Source organism: Lissotriton vulgaris, chromosome 11 (assembly GCF_964263255.1).
Source record: "Lissotriton vulgaris chromosome 11, aLisVul1.2, whole genome shotgun sequence".
Lineage (NCBI taxonomy): Eukaryota > Metazoa > Chordata > Amphibia > Caudata > Salamandridae > Lissotriton > Lissotriton vulgaris.
This window is the reverse complement of record NC_141699.1, coordinates 605,723,848-605,739,030: the sequence shown is the minus strand read 5'-3', so window position 1 is coordinate 605,739,030 and position 15,183 is coordinate 605,723,848. Positions and strand designations below refer to the sequence as shown.

The 15,183-nt window shown below is 50.7% G+C and overlaps 1 protein-coding gene across 1 annotated transcript in view; it reads left to right on the top strand.

The window, feature by feature from the left end:
- The window catches only part of XRN1 (5'-3' exoribonuclease 1), a 1,308,150-nt gene extending 1,301,514 nt beyond the window's left edge, over positions 1-6,636 (top strand). Inside the window, exon 43 of the mRNA XM_086943712.1 lies at positions 5,352-6,636. The gene's annotated coding sequence lies outside the window, so the exon portion shown is untranslated. The remainder of the gene's footprint in view (positions 1-5,351) is intronic.
- The last annotated feature ends 8,547 nt before the right edge of the window (positions 6,637-15,183 follow it).

Genomic DNA, 15,183 nt, shown 5'->3' with positions numbered 1-15,183 from the left:
GTGCGAATGCCTTCGGGCATCGACATGCTCGTTTTGCGCGCGCCAGATGTCGGCGACCGATCCTCACCCCATCTGCATGTGGGGTTTGGGAGAGCACCTCGACTCCACAGACTGTGAGGCGTGTCAGCAAATGAAACCGAAGTCCTGGCGGGAGCGCCGGATAAAACTCCTTTCTGCATGCATGTCCATTTCTTAGTCATCGCCGCATCCCTCCCCTGCGTCGTCTTCTAGAACCACCGTCGCCGTCTCTGACATCATCCTTCTCCCAGGCCGCAAGAGCGTCGCGCACCTGTTGGTGTCGCAGTTTTTCCCCGACGGACAGTCTCTAGCCTTTTGGGGGCGTGGGTTCTCCGCGGGTGGTGCGGCCCCGTGCCCTGTCCCTTGCCGCATGCGGGGACTTCTGGGGCGTCGCTGGCAGCTCCGGCAGGTTTAGCTCCAGGTTCGGAGGATGTGGTGATGTCGGGTGCGGCCCTTCTGGTTTCCCTCCTTCGGACCATGGCGCCTCTGCCTCGCTGCAAACCCCGTGGGGGTCCCTGTGGTGTCGTGGAAGGTTGCCGGGGCTTGGGCGTGTCCTCGAGTCCCCCTTGGTCCTCTGGGCAGGCGGCGGCCTTGTCCGAGGCCTAGGTGATAACGCTCGGGCGCCGACGGCTGCTGACCCTGGCGGCGCCACAGGGGCCGGCTAGGGGTTGGGGCGTGTCCCCGGGCCCCCCTTGTCCCTCCATGCAGGCGGCTGCCTCGTCGGAGCTCGAGTCGGCGCCTTTTCGGTGCCGTTCCTTAGCCGCTCCGACCCAGCCTCATCTCCTTCGCTGCGTGTTGTGGTGGAGGTCGTTCCGGCGTCTCCTTCAGCTCTGGTCGACGTTGACCAGTCGTGAACTAATGAGTGGGTTCACACTCACAGCATTGTCAATTGAGATTGTGTACACTCCACTCCAGGCGACACTGCTATTGATCTTTGATTTATTTACAGTGCCCTGTTCTTGCTCCTTTTTCCTTTGCCTGAAAAACACCCTTTCACGTTACTTCTATTTTTATTTTCCCCTTTTGGTACGGCACAGGCTTGTGTCATGTTATCTTAAATGTATTGAATATTTTTTGACATTGTTCGTTGAAAATAAATTCCTTTCCCGGCTGGGTTAGGAAAACCTAAAAAAAAAAAAAAAAAATTTACAGTGCCCTGTTCTTGCTCCTTTTTCCTTTGCCTGAAAAACACCCTTTCACGTTACTTCTATTTTTCTTTTCCCCTTTTGGTACGGCACAGGCTTGTGTCATGTTATCTTAAATGTATTGAATATTTTTTGACATTGTTCGTTGAAAATAAATTCCTTTCCCGGCTGGGTTAGGAAAACCTAATATCGTATAGTATTCCATTGTGTTCCTATACTGTATTGTAATTATGTTTTAATAAGCTAAGCACCTTTGTTTCATATAACGCAGTCGTGAACTCTACGGCGCTGGGCCGGCGACGGGTTGTTGATTCGTCTTCGGTAGCCCCCTCTTCTACAGAGGTTCGGCAGTTGTTGGTTTCATCTTCTCCGGAGACGGGTCGCCACGTCGTGGCTTTTTCCCCGGTGTCTTCTAAGGATGGCTCTTCAGGATGGCTCTTGGCCGCAGTCTTCGCCGGAGGCACCTCAGGTTCCACATTCCTCGGTTCCCCTTCCCCCTTTCCGGGCTTGGCTTTTCCTTCCTCCGGTTGGACTGGGAGACGGCCGCCTTAGCTTGCAGCCGTCGCCCACAGAGGAACTGCTTTCACTACCGCGGGGCCCTATGGAGGGGGGTACTGCCTTCGCTCAGGCTGTTTCTACGGCTGCTGGAATCTTGCGCATGGGCGATCTTCTGGAGGTCCTCTATCAGGGTTCTGGTGGGCGGGAGCTGCTTCTTCCCTTTGAGGCTTCGCTCCACACTTCTCTTTTGGGGGCTTGGGGACGGCCCGCCACGGGGAACCCGGTGCCCCAGCAACTTCTGCACCGCCACCGTCCTGCACCACATGACTTTGTCTGTCTTTCCCTCCACCCCTTTACCAGGGGCCCTCTTTTAGAGACTGTCTTTCCCTCGCTGCCATCGGTGTTGTCTCCCCCGTCACGGGATGCCCGCTAGTTAGATTCCCGGGGGCGCAGTATCTTCGCCTCCACCAGTGCGGCTTTTCAGGCCCTTAACACTCTTTGTGTATTGGCTCGGGCCACTTCTTGCTTGTAGGATTCGGCGGAGTCCCTTATGTCTGCCGCTTCTCAGGAGGGTGCCTGTGTTGATCTGCAGCACCATGTGTTGGATGGCCATAAGCTGGCGGCATTTATTCTTTGCTTTGCTCTGGACATTTTGGAGGTGCTTGGTCATACCATGGCTTCTTCTGTGGTCCTAAGTCAACATGCCTGGCTACGGGATAGTGTGTTCCCTGAGAATGTTAGGTAACGGCTGGTGGACCTTCCCTTTGATGGCACTCTTTTGTTCCACGCCCCTGTGGACTCTGCCATTCAGAGGTTTCTTGCGGGGCTTCGTCCTCCTCCTCCTTCTCCCCCTCAGTGACCTGTAAGTCGGTCTGGTTTTTGGGAGGTGTTCTTCCCTTGTTTTCTGGGGCCTTGTAGTGGATAGCCTCAGTTGTGTGTTCTGTATGGTTGATGTGCCTTCAGGTCCTTTTGTTAGGACTTTGGTGCTGTTGGCTGCTGGTCCGGTTTGTGGTTTTGACTGTTGGTAAGCCGTATTGGCCCTGGGATTTGGCCTTCTGTGTATTCTTATTGGCTGATTGGCAAGCCGTCGGTGGTTCCTCCACAGGTCTTTCTGTTTGTCCTCTGCTGCAGAATCTTTTTCCTAAGAGGTTTCCCATGTTCTTGGGACGTAACATACCCTAAGTGGGTTAATGGTAGCTATTATATAGCTCTATCATGTGCTGGGGAGGTGTGGTTGTCCCTCGGGCCTCTGCTCTCTGTGGCGTCACAGTATGACGCAGGTACGATCCTCTTGCTGTTGGTTTAGGAGTGGCTTGCGTTATGCCCAGGTCCGTCCTTCTCCTGGATCGCTGTGTCGCTGGCCTGCTGTCCGCGGCCTTGCGTTGTAGCTCTGCCTGGTTCCACTTGATTCGTGGACCTGTGTGTGCTGGCCCCTCGCTTGGGACGTGTCCTGGGCCTTCTTGGTCTTTCCTGGCCTCTACCTTCGGCTGGCGTCTGGCTTGTCCTGGGTGCACCGTTCCGTGGTGTTGTCTGCTGCTGGCTGTGCATGCCAGTGCAGGCCTTTTGTTCTTCTAAACCATTGTGCCTTTCTTCTTCCGTCTGCACTTTTAGCGGTGCAGCCGTCCCTGTCTCGTCCGATGCTTAAGGCTGGGGTGTGTTCGGATTTACTTCAAGTGGGCCCTGCCTCCGGTTCTACCTCTCCTCCCTAGAGGTTGAGGTGCTCCTTGTGTTCCTTGAGGCTTTCAGGCGCTATATGCCTCTGCGGGGTGTTGGGCATTTCTCCCTTGGTGAGGCTTAGTATATCCTGGCCTTCCCTTCTTGTCCCTATGGCGTGTCCCCTGCTGGGGCCCGGAGTCTCTCCTGGCTCTCTCGCAAGCCCTCCTCTGTTTGGGTATGGCTAGGGTATCTATTCTACGTTAAGGAATCTGCTGCTAGTAGTCTCTATCAGATGTACAAGTTGCTTACCTTCAGTAACGATGTATTTGGCAGAGACAATTCTAGCCACAGATTCCTTCATGACCCACCATTCCTCCCCGTTTTGCGAGGACCCTCTGCTTGGGTCTCTGCGGTCGCCCCCCTCTGGGTGCCTTGTCTTCTGTGGGTGTCCTCTTAATTTTCTTCCGGTCAGGCGTCCCTCCAGCTGGTTTCTCTCCAACGTGAGGGCCTACTTTTGCTCTTTCCCTCTGTTGTTGGAGTTTCTGATCCCCACCTGGTCTTCTTGTTGGGCGTTCATTTACATGTCCTTGGCCTCCTGTTCCTTTCAGATGGCACTGTAGTCTGCGGATGGCTTACCTGTCCTTGACCTCATCCTCCTTTTAGGAGGTATGGCCATCCTTGGCAGTGTAGTCGGAGGATGGATTACTGTTGCTCCTCTTTACTGGGCTTGTGGCCCTTCCCCTTGTGGTTGTAGTTGCAGACTCTCTCTCTCTCTTTCTGTCATGGCGCTTTCACATGATTGTGCCTCCAGGATGGCTCTCGCCTTGGCTTGCAAGGTGGTTCCACGGAGTGGTGCTTTGCGCTTTTCTTGCTATGGCTTCACTGCTTTGGCCTTCTGGTGCTTTACGGCCACCTGGTGCTTTCGCCTAGGCTTTCACAAGTTGTGCAAAACACACAAGATGATGGACGGAATGTTGCACAATGGCAAAACATTCACCCCCAGTCACAGATCTGGGTTTAATCCATCGTTTTTTTGCTCACAAAGCCACCCCAGTTCAGACATGGCCATATGCAAATCAGTCTTGACCCTGTGCCTCATGGGAGCAGTCCAGACCAAACAGCCAAGCCAGTTCTTCCCTGGACCGGAATCAAGTATCCTAGGACCAGTTTCTGGCTATCATCCTTCATCAGCCAGGATAGCTTGACTCCAGTGACGTAGTGAGCACAGAACCCACGTCTGGGCATACCCTTCCCTCATAGGGTGAACAGCAAAACACACAAGATGATGGACGGATGTGAATGTTTTGCCATTGTGCAACATTCCGTCCATCAATTGTTGTTTTTGCATTTGTCACCCAGAGTGGGATTGGTATGCTCAGACGTGAGTCCTGTGCTGTCCATGCCACTGGAATCAAGCTATCCTGGCTGATGACGGCTGATAGCCTGAAACCGGTCCCAGGATGCTAGGTGGTGGTGGTGGTGTTTCTCGCCTTTTGTTTTTCTCTATTTTGTCTGTTTTTTTCGTACACTGTTTCCATGCTCGCTTCAGTTTTGTTGATATGGCTCCGCGTTGTCGCGCGGAAAAGTTCTCAGAAGCAAACTGAAGTCAGCGCTCCGGGGTGGGGCTTTTGTGACCTCGCTGACATCACTCCCGCGGAGGACGTCAGGCGGAGTCGCTTGGTACCACCCCACCCCCGGCGCGCATAGATGTTGGTCAAGAAAGTTTTCCGGTTCCAGTCTCACGCCTGGGGATAATTCTACGTTAAGGAATCTACGGCTAGAATCGTCTCTAGCAGATACATAGTTACCGAAGGTAAGTAACTTGTACATTAGCTTTAAATATTGCTGCTATTCAAACAAACCTCAAGTTACAATGGCAAAATCTAAATTTACCCTGCTTCATCACAAATAACCTGCGTCCCTGCTCACTGTAGTCATGCTTTTGCTGAGAGCATTGTATTATTTTTAATAGATGCTCATTTTCTTATTGACAGTCTGTAATATTTCTTGTCTTTTCTCTCCTTTTCATTACAGGTGTCCTACGAATTGTGTTCCCGGTGCTCAGTGAATCAATGAATTTATAAAGGCTGTCAAAAGTTATGGTGCCTAACAATGGATATGCCTGTTTGATAACTGATTTCAACATGTTTACTTTTCACTTTCAATATTATGGATTATGTTAAGCATTTGTTTCCCCCCCGGAGAAATACATATTTTTAAGTAGTAAATTTTACATTAGATCTTATACAGAGCAGTATTTTATAAAGAGAAAAGAGAAACATTTTATGTGATAATTTCTTTCTAGTTTCATATTTTTTAAGAAAAGAATTTAATTCTTTTATCTGCCAAGGGGGGTGTTTTAAATTTCCACATATATGGATGCACAATTCTCTTTATTGTGCCGTGTTGTATTTTGTGTGAAACTGCCCATTTGCAGGATCCTAGCATGCAGCTGTGGAGAAGACAGCGACAATATTTTTAAGCAGGACTGCAACCGGTTATGAACAACTATAACATATAAAGGTTTACAGAGACTTTTGTGGTTATGTACAATTATAAGAATAAATCACTTTTTCCTTTTGTCATATTTTTTTCATGTGCCCAGTTGAAAAATGTAAAGGTCACTGGCCTCCTTGTGGACAGTGACCAATGGCAAGAATACCTTAACAAAGTGTTGAGCTGGCCAACAACTTAAATTTGAGCAGAATCAACATTTTTCTTTTAGAGGAAAGGAGTGAATGTTTCCAGTTGTCATTTATGCAAAATGATTATTTTAAACTGGTTTTAGAAGCACAAAAACAAATCTGATCTTAAGTACATAGCAAAGATACCACTTCATTTCTCCAAACAACTGATGATGAAAAAGATGTTAATAGAAATGTGGAGGTTCAGGGGACAAATGCAGTCGTAGGGCTTCATTTTCAAAGGATATATAAGGTGTGTATTATAATTAGGTTATATATGTGTGCTGTCATAGGATGGATTCTGAAAACATGAACATTTTCTTTTCACTGTAGGAAGTTTGATATGCCATACACCCCAACACAGCATCTTCCAACTGCCCTAACTCACCCTTTTGACAGCAGGACAAACGTGAGAGGCTCTCTGAGTGAAGTATGCACTGAAAACCTAAACCTGGCTTTGTTTGCACAGCTATTTTGGTGGTTCTTTTGGTTCACTGTGAAAGTAAATTGTCAAATTTGTACTAACTACCATCTATAGGAATTTGGCATACATGCCCAGTGACGTTACCTCCTGATGCCTCCTCGTTTTTGTACCCATACCATTATTTATTAAAGGACTGTTTAATTTAACTAAACCTGATAGCAAGTGTTTTATTTTATTTCACTTCTTCAAGTCTGCAAAAGACTGCATGATTATCCATAAAACAATGTTCTATATTTGTATGGGTGTATTTTTGTAGCATTAGTATTATTGTTGTTCTGGTATTGATGCTGATACTGTTGTTATAAGTATTATACATTTTCTAAAGTGAGTCTGCACAGCATTTTGTCTGAAAGACTTCCAGCTGCAGATTTTTTACCTTAGAATTATCCCCAGGCGTCTGACTGGATCAGGAAAGGTTTTGTGAGCAGTCACCTGTGTGCCGGACGGTGGCATCGTTCAGCTCCACGTGCCATCGGTCACACCGGAAGTGGTTTGTGCAGTGCATATATAGGCCTCACCCCAGTGCGCTGGCATCAGTTGCTTTTTTTTGTTGCCAATCGGGGCAGAACCGGAGAGAGTTACCCCCAGACCTTGTGGCTCAGGGCTGGGCTTTGTAAGTTTGGTATCCCAAGCTGTTGAGCATGTCCATTGGTCCTCCAATCAGGCTGCCTCTTCAGGGGGATCTTCTGTCTCAGCAGGAGAGGACGATTCTCCACTCGAACCTGTCAATGCTCTGACTTCATGCGTGGAGATTGAGCGGTGACAGTTGACAGCTTTCGAGCTTCCGCCTGAAGTCTACACTGTGATCTTGGCAGCCAGGCATATCCCTCCATCATGGCTGTATACGCCTGCAATGGGCGCAAGTTCATGGCATGGTGTGCAGAGAAGCAGATTGACGACTTTCTGCTACCTTCTCTCCGGTCCTTCACTTTATCCTTTCTCTTGCCCGGCAGGGCTCTGCTCTGGGCACCCTAAGGGGCTGTCTTTTATCCATTTCCACCTTTCTGTGGTTGCCTGATCAGCCATCCCTTTACAAATCTCCTGTTGTGCATAGGCTCTTGAACGTTTTTAACACGTTTCCACCTCCGCCTGCCTCAGTGGGACCTTACTCTGGTCTTAACTTTTCTGATGTGTGCTCCCTTTGAGCCAATGCACAATGGTCATCTCAGGCTCCTTACTAGCAAGACAGCATTCCAGGTGGCAATAACATCTGCCCAGAGGGTCAGTGAGCTTCAGGCTTTATCTATGCCCCCGAAACTGAACATCTACCCAGACAAGCTAATTTGTCGCACTAGAGCTCCATTTCTGCTTAAGTTGTCACTCCCTTTCATGTAGGCCAGTCCATCACCCTGCCTACATTTTACACTCAACCACATCCCACCAAGGAAGAGGAGCAACTTTGCCGCCTGGACCCAAAAAAGAGCGTTGTTGTTTTACCTTGACCGCACAAAAGAGTTATGAGTGAACAACCAACCCTTTGTGGGGTATGTCAGAGCGAAGAAGGGAAAGGCTGTGCAGAAACCGACCATCTTCTGTTGGCTCGTGCTCTGCATTAAAATCTGCTATGCATTCGCCAAGAAGCAACCCCTTGAAGGCTTGTTTGCTCATTCCACCAGAGCCAAGGCTGCGACCACTGTGTTAGCACTTGGAGTCCCGGTCCTGGACATCTGCCAGGCAACAACTTGGGCCTCTTCTCTGCACACTTTCACCAAACATTATTCCCTGGACAGTCAGGCCCGTTGGGACTGGTACTTTGCCCGTCGGTCCTGCAGCACTTCCTTGTGTGAAATTCATCTGCAGACCCACCTCCAGGGAGGTATTGCTTGAGTATATATTCTAAGTTAAGGATTCTGCAGCTAGAAGTCTATCTGATGAACAAGTTACTTACCTTCAGTAATGCCTTATCTGGTAGAGACTCTATCTATCTAGCCACAGTTTACCGACTCACCCATCTCCGACACTCTGTGAACAGATTTCTAGGGTCAGGGCTGTTCTGCTTTCAGGGCCCTAGTTTTCCACACCAGTGGCCTGTGTTCTTCATGGCTACGCTCTCCTGGCGTGATAAGTACTGTAAAGAAACTGATGTCAGCGCGCTGTGGTGGTGTCTATATAGGCACTGCGTGTAGGAGAGTAGGGTCTGCAATCCTATGATCACCCAGATTTTTCGCTTTTGTTTCACTGGTTTACGACTTTCTCTGGCTGTGGGCCTGCTAATCAGACCCACAGCCTGGCTGTTCTCTTTCTAAAATTACGAGATGTACCCTAGGTGCATTTACCAATTGGTACTGGGCCACCTTATCAGACCCCGTAACACAGGGCATAGGTGTACCCAGGGCCGCCAGGGGCTGCAGCATGTATTATGCCACCCCTGGCTGGCCTCCTAAATTTGACACAACTGGCTGCGTGACAGCTGGGGCGAAGTCGTGTAAGCACCCTTCGCTTTAGGTATAGTAGTTCTATATCTAACCATACAATGGACACCCGAGTTCCTATCAGTCACTCCTATGGCAGGCCTTAACAATCCTGAAGGCAGAGTGCGTGGGCTCGTGTGAGCTAGGTTCAGACCCGAGCCGAGCCCGGTTGCAGCTTGCGGAATCAAGACCCAATGGCTGTTCCATGATAACGCGTACCATATCGGTAACTTCGGTGTCGCGTTATCAAGGCATGTCGAGTAAGGTGTCATACGAATCGGGGTGCTGCCCTCTCACCAATACTGGCGATGAGGTTAGCATTCCACCCTTCTAGAGGGACACGACATGTACGTAACTGTGAACCCCGGTTAAAGTTAACTAAAGCCTCAGCTCCACAAAATGGATGCTGCCACCACAGACACGAGTCTGACCTCCTGCTGCTGGGAGTCCTTCCAGCGAGGAGAGCTTGGACAAAGGGTTTCCTGTCGAGGGCGGTGTTCGCACCGTCCCAGACAGGGTTTGTGTATTCTGGGTAGGTAGGGCTTTTGCGAGAAGGTGACTGCGGAGTGGCACCCCGGTGCTCACTACGCATCTGCCGGCTAGAACCAGTTCCAGGGGCGACAGCCCTGGCCTGGGGAAAGTCCGGCAGGGGAGAGGGGTGTAACTACCCCCCTTCCTGGTCCCACCCTTAGGGCAGGACCTAGTCATGTACCCACCCCTTTCTTTAGAATAAAGGCCGGAGCGGGGACCCTTCCAAATTAGATCATCTTTGAATCAAGAATACTTTCTACGAAAGGACTTCAAGACTCTTCTCAAGATTTCTCCCTTGTGACTAAGGAGTAGTCACCCTGCATCAGCGGGCACCATCTAAGAACTCTGCGGTTTGCTGCAAGTCCTTCCTCAAGGATCCGACGGCCCAGCTCGACGAGAACCGGCTTCCCTGGCACCTCTGACCTCTACCCACGTCATCAGCTCAGCTGTGATCTGTGGGTGCGACAAGACCTCGAGGGACCGGCCATCATCAGAACCTGCACGCTCTTAAACCAGCACGACCATCGAGGTAACTCTCTGGTGAGTGCTCTGGGGTCCGAGAAGCCCCGACCCTGAGCCGCTCCAGCACCGAAGTGCAGTCTCCCAGCATCTCCACGATCTGCGTGGGGCCCTTCTGCTCGCTGCTCAGCACGTTGTCTGGTCACTAGCCGCTGGCTTGTGCCCGTCCTTGACGACGACCGACAATCAACTCTGCTGGTCTGGTTGCTCCAGACTGGCCCTTGCTTCCATCTTTGCGAGAAGCACCCCGGACCCTCCTGGTCCACTCAAGACGCCATCTTAGGCCCACCACGTGGCCCTGAGATTTGCCAAGGCTTGTTGCCCCATCCTGGGCCCAGCGACGCCGACAGCATCATCCTTCGTGGGACAGCTCGCACCTCCACCGTGGTCGCCGACAACGCCTCCTGGTCCGTGAGACTGCAGAGCCTAGCGTCGCCCACTCACCTAGTCGAGGTGACGGCCAACCGGTGCCCTCCTGGTACCCTCTGACTACTGGCTAGTAGTACGAACTTGGTCCCCTCTGCTTTCAGGTGTCAACGATCTCTGATCCAGGCTTGGATCTCTACGAACTATTCATCACTGGTCGCCGGCCAGCAACTCCTTTTCTTCCGGCTCCTGGCTCGTCAGCGAAGACCCCGACGCCTGTAAGACTTGTGCAGCCGCAGCCCTCGTGGCTAGGTAACTCGGCATTTCGGTGTTTGCATAGCCTCTTTACTCTAGGGTCCCGAGTCCCTCGCTTCCGACTTGCCTTATCGGGTCCGCCCGAGACCTTAAACTTTCTGTGTCCTCGGACACTTGTTTTAATTGTGCACTTGAAGTATTTGCCTAAGAGATTTGGTTTGTGCTTAGTACCCTGTCCTCACAAAGAGTACAGGGCTGTTGTGATTCTTAATAAATATACTGTTTATTTTCATAACACTTGTGTGGTGTCCTTTCACTGGGTGTTCAAGGGGTACATGTGTGGTAAACAGCTGGCTTAACGCGCCCTCTCGAGTCTTTAGCCTTAGACTGCTCGTATCCACGCTACTAGGATAGCTGGTCTATAGGTTGACTTACAACCAAACACCATAAGGGTCGTTGGAACGATACATAGCGGTCGCTAGAATAGCGAACGTTGCATATCGGGCCAACTTCTCACATTGGTGAGCAGCGGTTGGGATTTGAGCTTGCTGTTGTTTTACCACACGTATCCTAAGAATATCTTGTTGAAAGATCGCACAAGTACTATTAGTACATATAACTAAAGCTTAGAATACTCTGAGTTCTACTGAACCAGCTGTTGTAGCTCCTCAAGGCTTAGCACGCCTTGGCTACAACTCTTAGCAAGGGAACAGTAGGTAAACACGTAGTGTAGGTAGGTGCATCACTTACACCACACTAGAAGCAGTATGTCGGACAAAGGAGGAAACTCTGGGTCTCCCCTTGTGTCAGTTGACCCTCCACAGGTCATCCCTTCAGGATATACTGTGCTGAACTTCAAGGAGTTACGACAGCTGTGTCACTCCAGGAAGATCAAGCAGGGGTCTAACCCCACAACGTCCTTTCTGATTGGTTTCTTGGAGACTAATGATGCCAGAAGGGCTGAGAAACTTCTCAGCTCTTCTAATCCAGAAGGAGACATGCCTCCCCTCGAGGGAACCAGAGACGATCCTGACCTCATCCACCTCGCAACTGAGAACGAAGATGTGGAGGATGATGAGGATGAGGATCCCTCTGGGGATGAGGCAGATAAGGGACAGGTAGAAGTCGTTAGACTAAGCAGGTTCAACTTAAGCAAACATGATAGTGGTACTGGGGGACCCCCGGCGCTACTGTCAGGTCCGCTTAACATTGGGAATGGACGAGCCCGATCTCTGTCAAGAGACTCTGGCGGATCCCTTCGAACCAATGGCTCTCACAACTCTTCTCAGAGAGGGATGACGTCCCCTCAGAGGAGAGTGTACGAAGCTAAGGAAAGGGCAGCTAATCTGAGGATCGAAAGGGAAGAACTTGCCCTGGCCAAAGAAAGGCTTGCCTTTGCTAGAGAGCAACAGTTAAGTGGGGCAGTCCCCACTGGTGGCAGCAATGTACCTAGCAATAGGGAAAAGAGTTTCGATACGAAACACCTTGGTAAGATAGTGCCCCCCTTTAAACAAGGGGACGACATCCACAAATGGATTACTGCTTTGGAGAGGGCCTGCACGGTGCAAGGTGTTCCCCAGAGTCAGTGGGCAGCTATCTTGTGGCTCTCCTTTGAAGGTAAAGGAAGAGACAAGCTCCTCACCACAAGGGTGGAGGATGCGAACGATTACCAAGTCTTGAAAAATACACTCGTTGAAGGGTTCGGCCTAACCACTGAGCAGTACAGGGTGCTGTTCAGGGATACCCAGAAAACGCAGTCTCAAGATTGGTCTGACTTTGTCGATTGTGCCACTAAGGCTTTTGAGGGCTGGTTGCTGGGCAGTAAGGTTACTGATTACAAAGGATTGTATAATTTGATGATGAGAGAACAAATTTTAAACAATTGTCAGAACCAGTTGTTGCATCAGCATCTTGTCGACTCGGATCTGACCTCTCCCCAAGAATTGGGAAAGAAGGCAGACAGATGGGTTCGTACGAGAGTTAAACAGAACCAGGGCCAGAATCAAGGTGGTCAGAAGAAAGCAGACCAAAAGGGTAAAGATTCTAAGGGGGAACAAAATGACCAGAAGTCTTCGACAGGTCCCCAACAACCCAAAGAGGGTGGGGGTCAGGCTCCCCAAAAGAAGAAAGAAGGCCAATCCAAAAGATGGTGCCAGTACTGTAAAAGTAAATCTCACTGGTTTAGTGAGCGCACCAAGAAAGGAGGAGGGCAGACTCCTGCCACTGCAGCCCCTAAGGCACCTGTGCCCCCTAGTACAGTCAGCAGTGGTAGTGCGCCTCCCAAGGGTTTAGTAGGGTTAACCCTGGGTTCTGAGGGGCGTGACAACTTAGTTGGCACACTCACTCAGGCTGTCCTTGTCAGTACAGGGGACGCGGACGTGTCCCCTGACGTAAGTCCCAATACCCTGGGCAAATACCGACAGACGCCTTTCATAAATGGAAAGATGGCTCAGGCCAATAGGGACACTTGTGCCAGCGTCACCATGGTGACGCCTAACTTTGTGGACCCTGGACAGATCATGCCAGGTACAGAATTCCTGGTGACCAATGCAAGCAATGTCACTACCAATCACAGTATGGCAATTGTAGCTTTCTCCTGGGGAGGGGTAACTGGCCAAAAGAAGGTTGTAGTTAGTCCAGACCTCCCAGTGGATTGTTTGTTGGGCAATGATTTGGAGTCATCGCAATGGTCAGAAGTGGAGCACCGGACTCACATGGAAATGTTAGGTTTGCCAGCACATGTGTTCGCTGTGACTAGGTCACAGGTCAGGAAATGCCCCACTGAACAGGTGCTGGATCCTGGAACAACGGACCAGACACCTCCCAAGAAAAAGAGCGGTAGGGTTAAGGCTGCGCCTTCCCCCTTGCCCCAGGTCGTGGATCAAGTCTCAGAGGAGGCTGACCTACAGGAATTGAGGGAAACTGAGCCTAGGGAGTTCGAACTTGATCAAGTTGAATTCTTGGGTTCAGGGGGACCCTCAAGGGAGGACCTGGGGAAGGACCAGTTAGACTGCCCTTCTCTTGAACCCCTCAGACAGCAGGCTGCTGCTGAGGCTGCTGGGAACGCCACAGGTACCCACAAGGTATACTGGGAAGATGGACTCCTGTACACTGAGTCAAGAGACCCCAAGCCTGGCATGACCAGGAGGCTGGTTGTACCCTTGTCTCAGCGTGGTTTCCTACTTACCTTGGCCCACGAGATTCCCTTAGCAGGTCACTTAGGCCAGACGAAAACGGGGGACAGGCTTGTCTCACACTTTCACTGGCCCCACATGAACGAAGATACCAAGGAGTTTTGCCGCTCCTGTGTCACCTGCCAAGCCAGTGGTAAGTCAGGTGGCACGACAAAGGCCCCCCTTATACCAATGCCTGTGGTGGGGGTGCCCTTTGAACGGGTGGGGATCGACATCGTCGGTCCCATGGAACCACCGACAGCCTCAGGGCACAAGTTTATACTGGTGGTAGTGGATCATGCCACCAGGTATCCTGAAGCTATTCCCCTTAGGACCACTACAGCACCTGTTGTGGCAAGAGCCCTAGTTGGAGTGTTCTCCAGAGTGGGCTTCCCTAAGGAGGTCGTCTCCGACAGAGGTGCAAACTTTATGTCGAGCTACTTAACTGCTATGTGGAAGGAATGTGGTGTCAACTACAAATTCACTACACCCTATCACCCACAATGCAATGGGCTTGTTGAGAGATTCAACAGGACCCTAAAAGGGATGATTCATGGACTACCGGAAAAGCTTCGGCGTAGATGGGACGTCCTGATCCCCTGCCTCTTGTTCGCCTACAGAGAAGTCCCACAGAAGGGGGTTGGCTACAGCCCTTTTGAACTTCTGTACGGGCATCCTGTAAGAGGACCCCTGTGTTTGGTGAAGGAAGGATGGGAGAGACCTCTCAAAAAGCCTGCAGCCAACATAGTGGACTATGTGCTTGGCCTCCGCTCGCGGATGGCTGAATACATGGAAAAGGCATCTGAAAACCTTAAGGCCAGCCAAGAACTCCAAAAAGCTTGGCATGACCAAAAGGCTGTCTTGACTGTTTACCAGCCCGGACAGAAGGTGTGGGTGTTGGAGCCAGTGGCCCCAGCAGCACTCAAGGACAAATGGTCCGGGCCCTACACCATCCTGGAGAAAAAGGGAGAGGTCACCTACCTGGTCGACCTGGGAACTCCCCGGAGCCCCCACAGGGTGCTTCATGTCAACAGGCTAAAAGCATATGTCGACAGGAAGGACATGAGTTTGCTCATGGCCCTAGATGAGGGACAGGAAGAAGAGAGTGACCCTCTCCCCGACCTGCTCACTCAGAATCCTGACGATGGATCGGTAGATGGTGTTGTCTTTTGTGGCAGCCTCTCCGAACATCAACAGAGCGACTGTAAACAGGTTCTTCAGTCGTTCCGACATATGTTTTCTCTAACACCCAGTCAGACCGATTGGTGCACCCATGAGGTTGACACTGGTGACAGCTTGCCCGTCAAGAGTAAAATCTACAGGCAGCCTGATCACGTTAGAGACTGCATCAAGAGTGAAGTGCAGAAAATGTTGGAGCTGGGAGTCATTGAACCCTCGGATAGCCCTTGGGCTAGTCCCGTAGTTCTAGTGCCGAAACCTCAC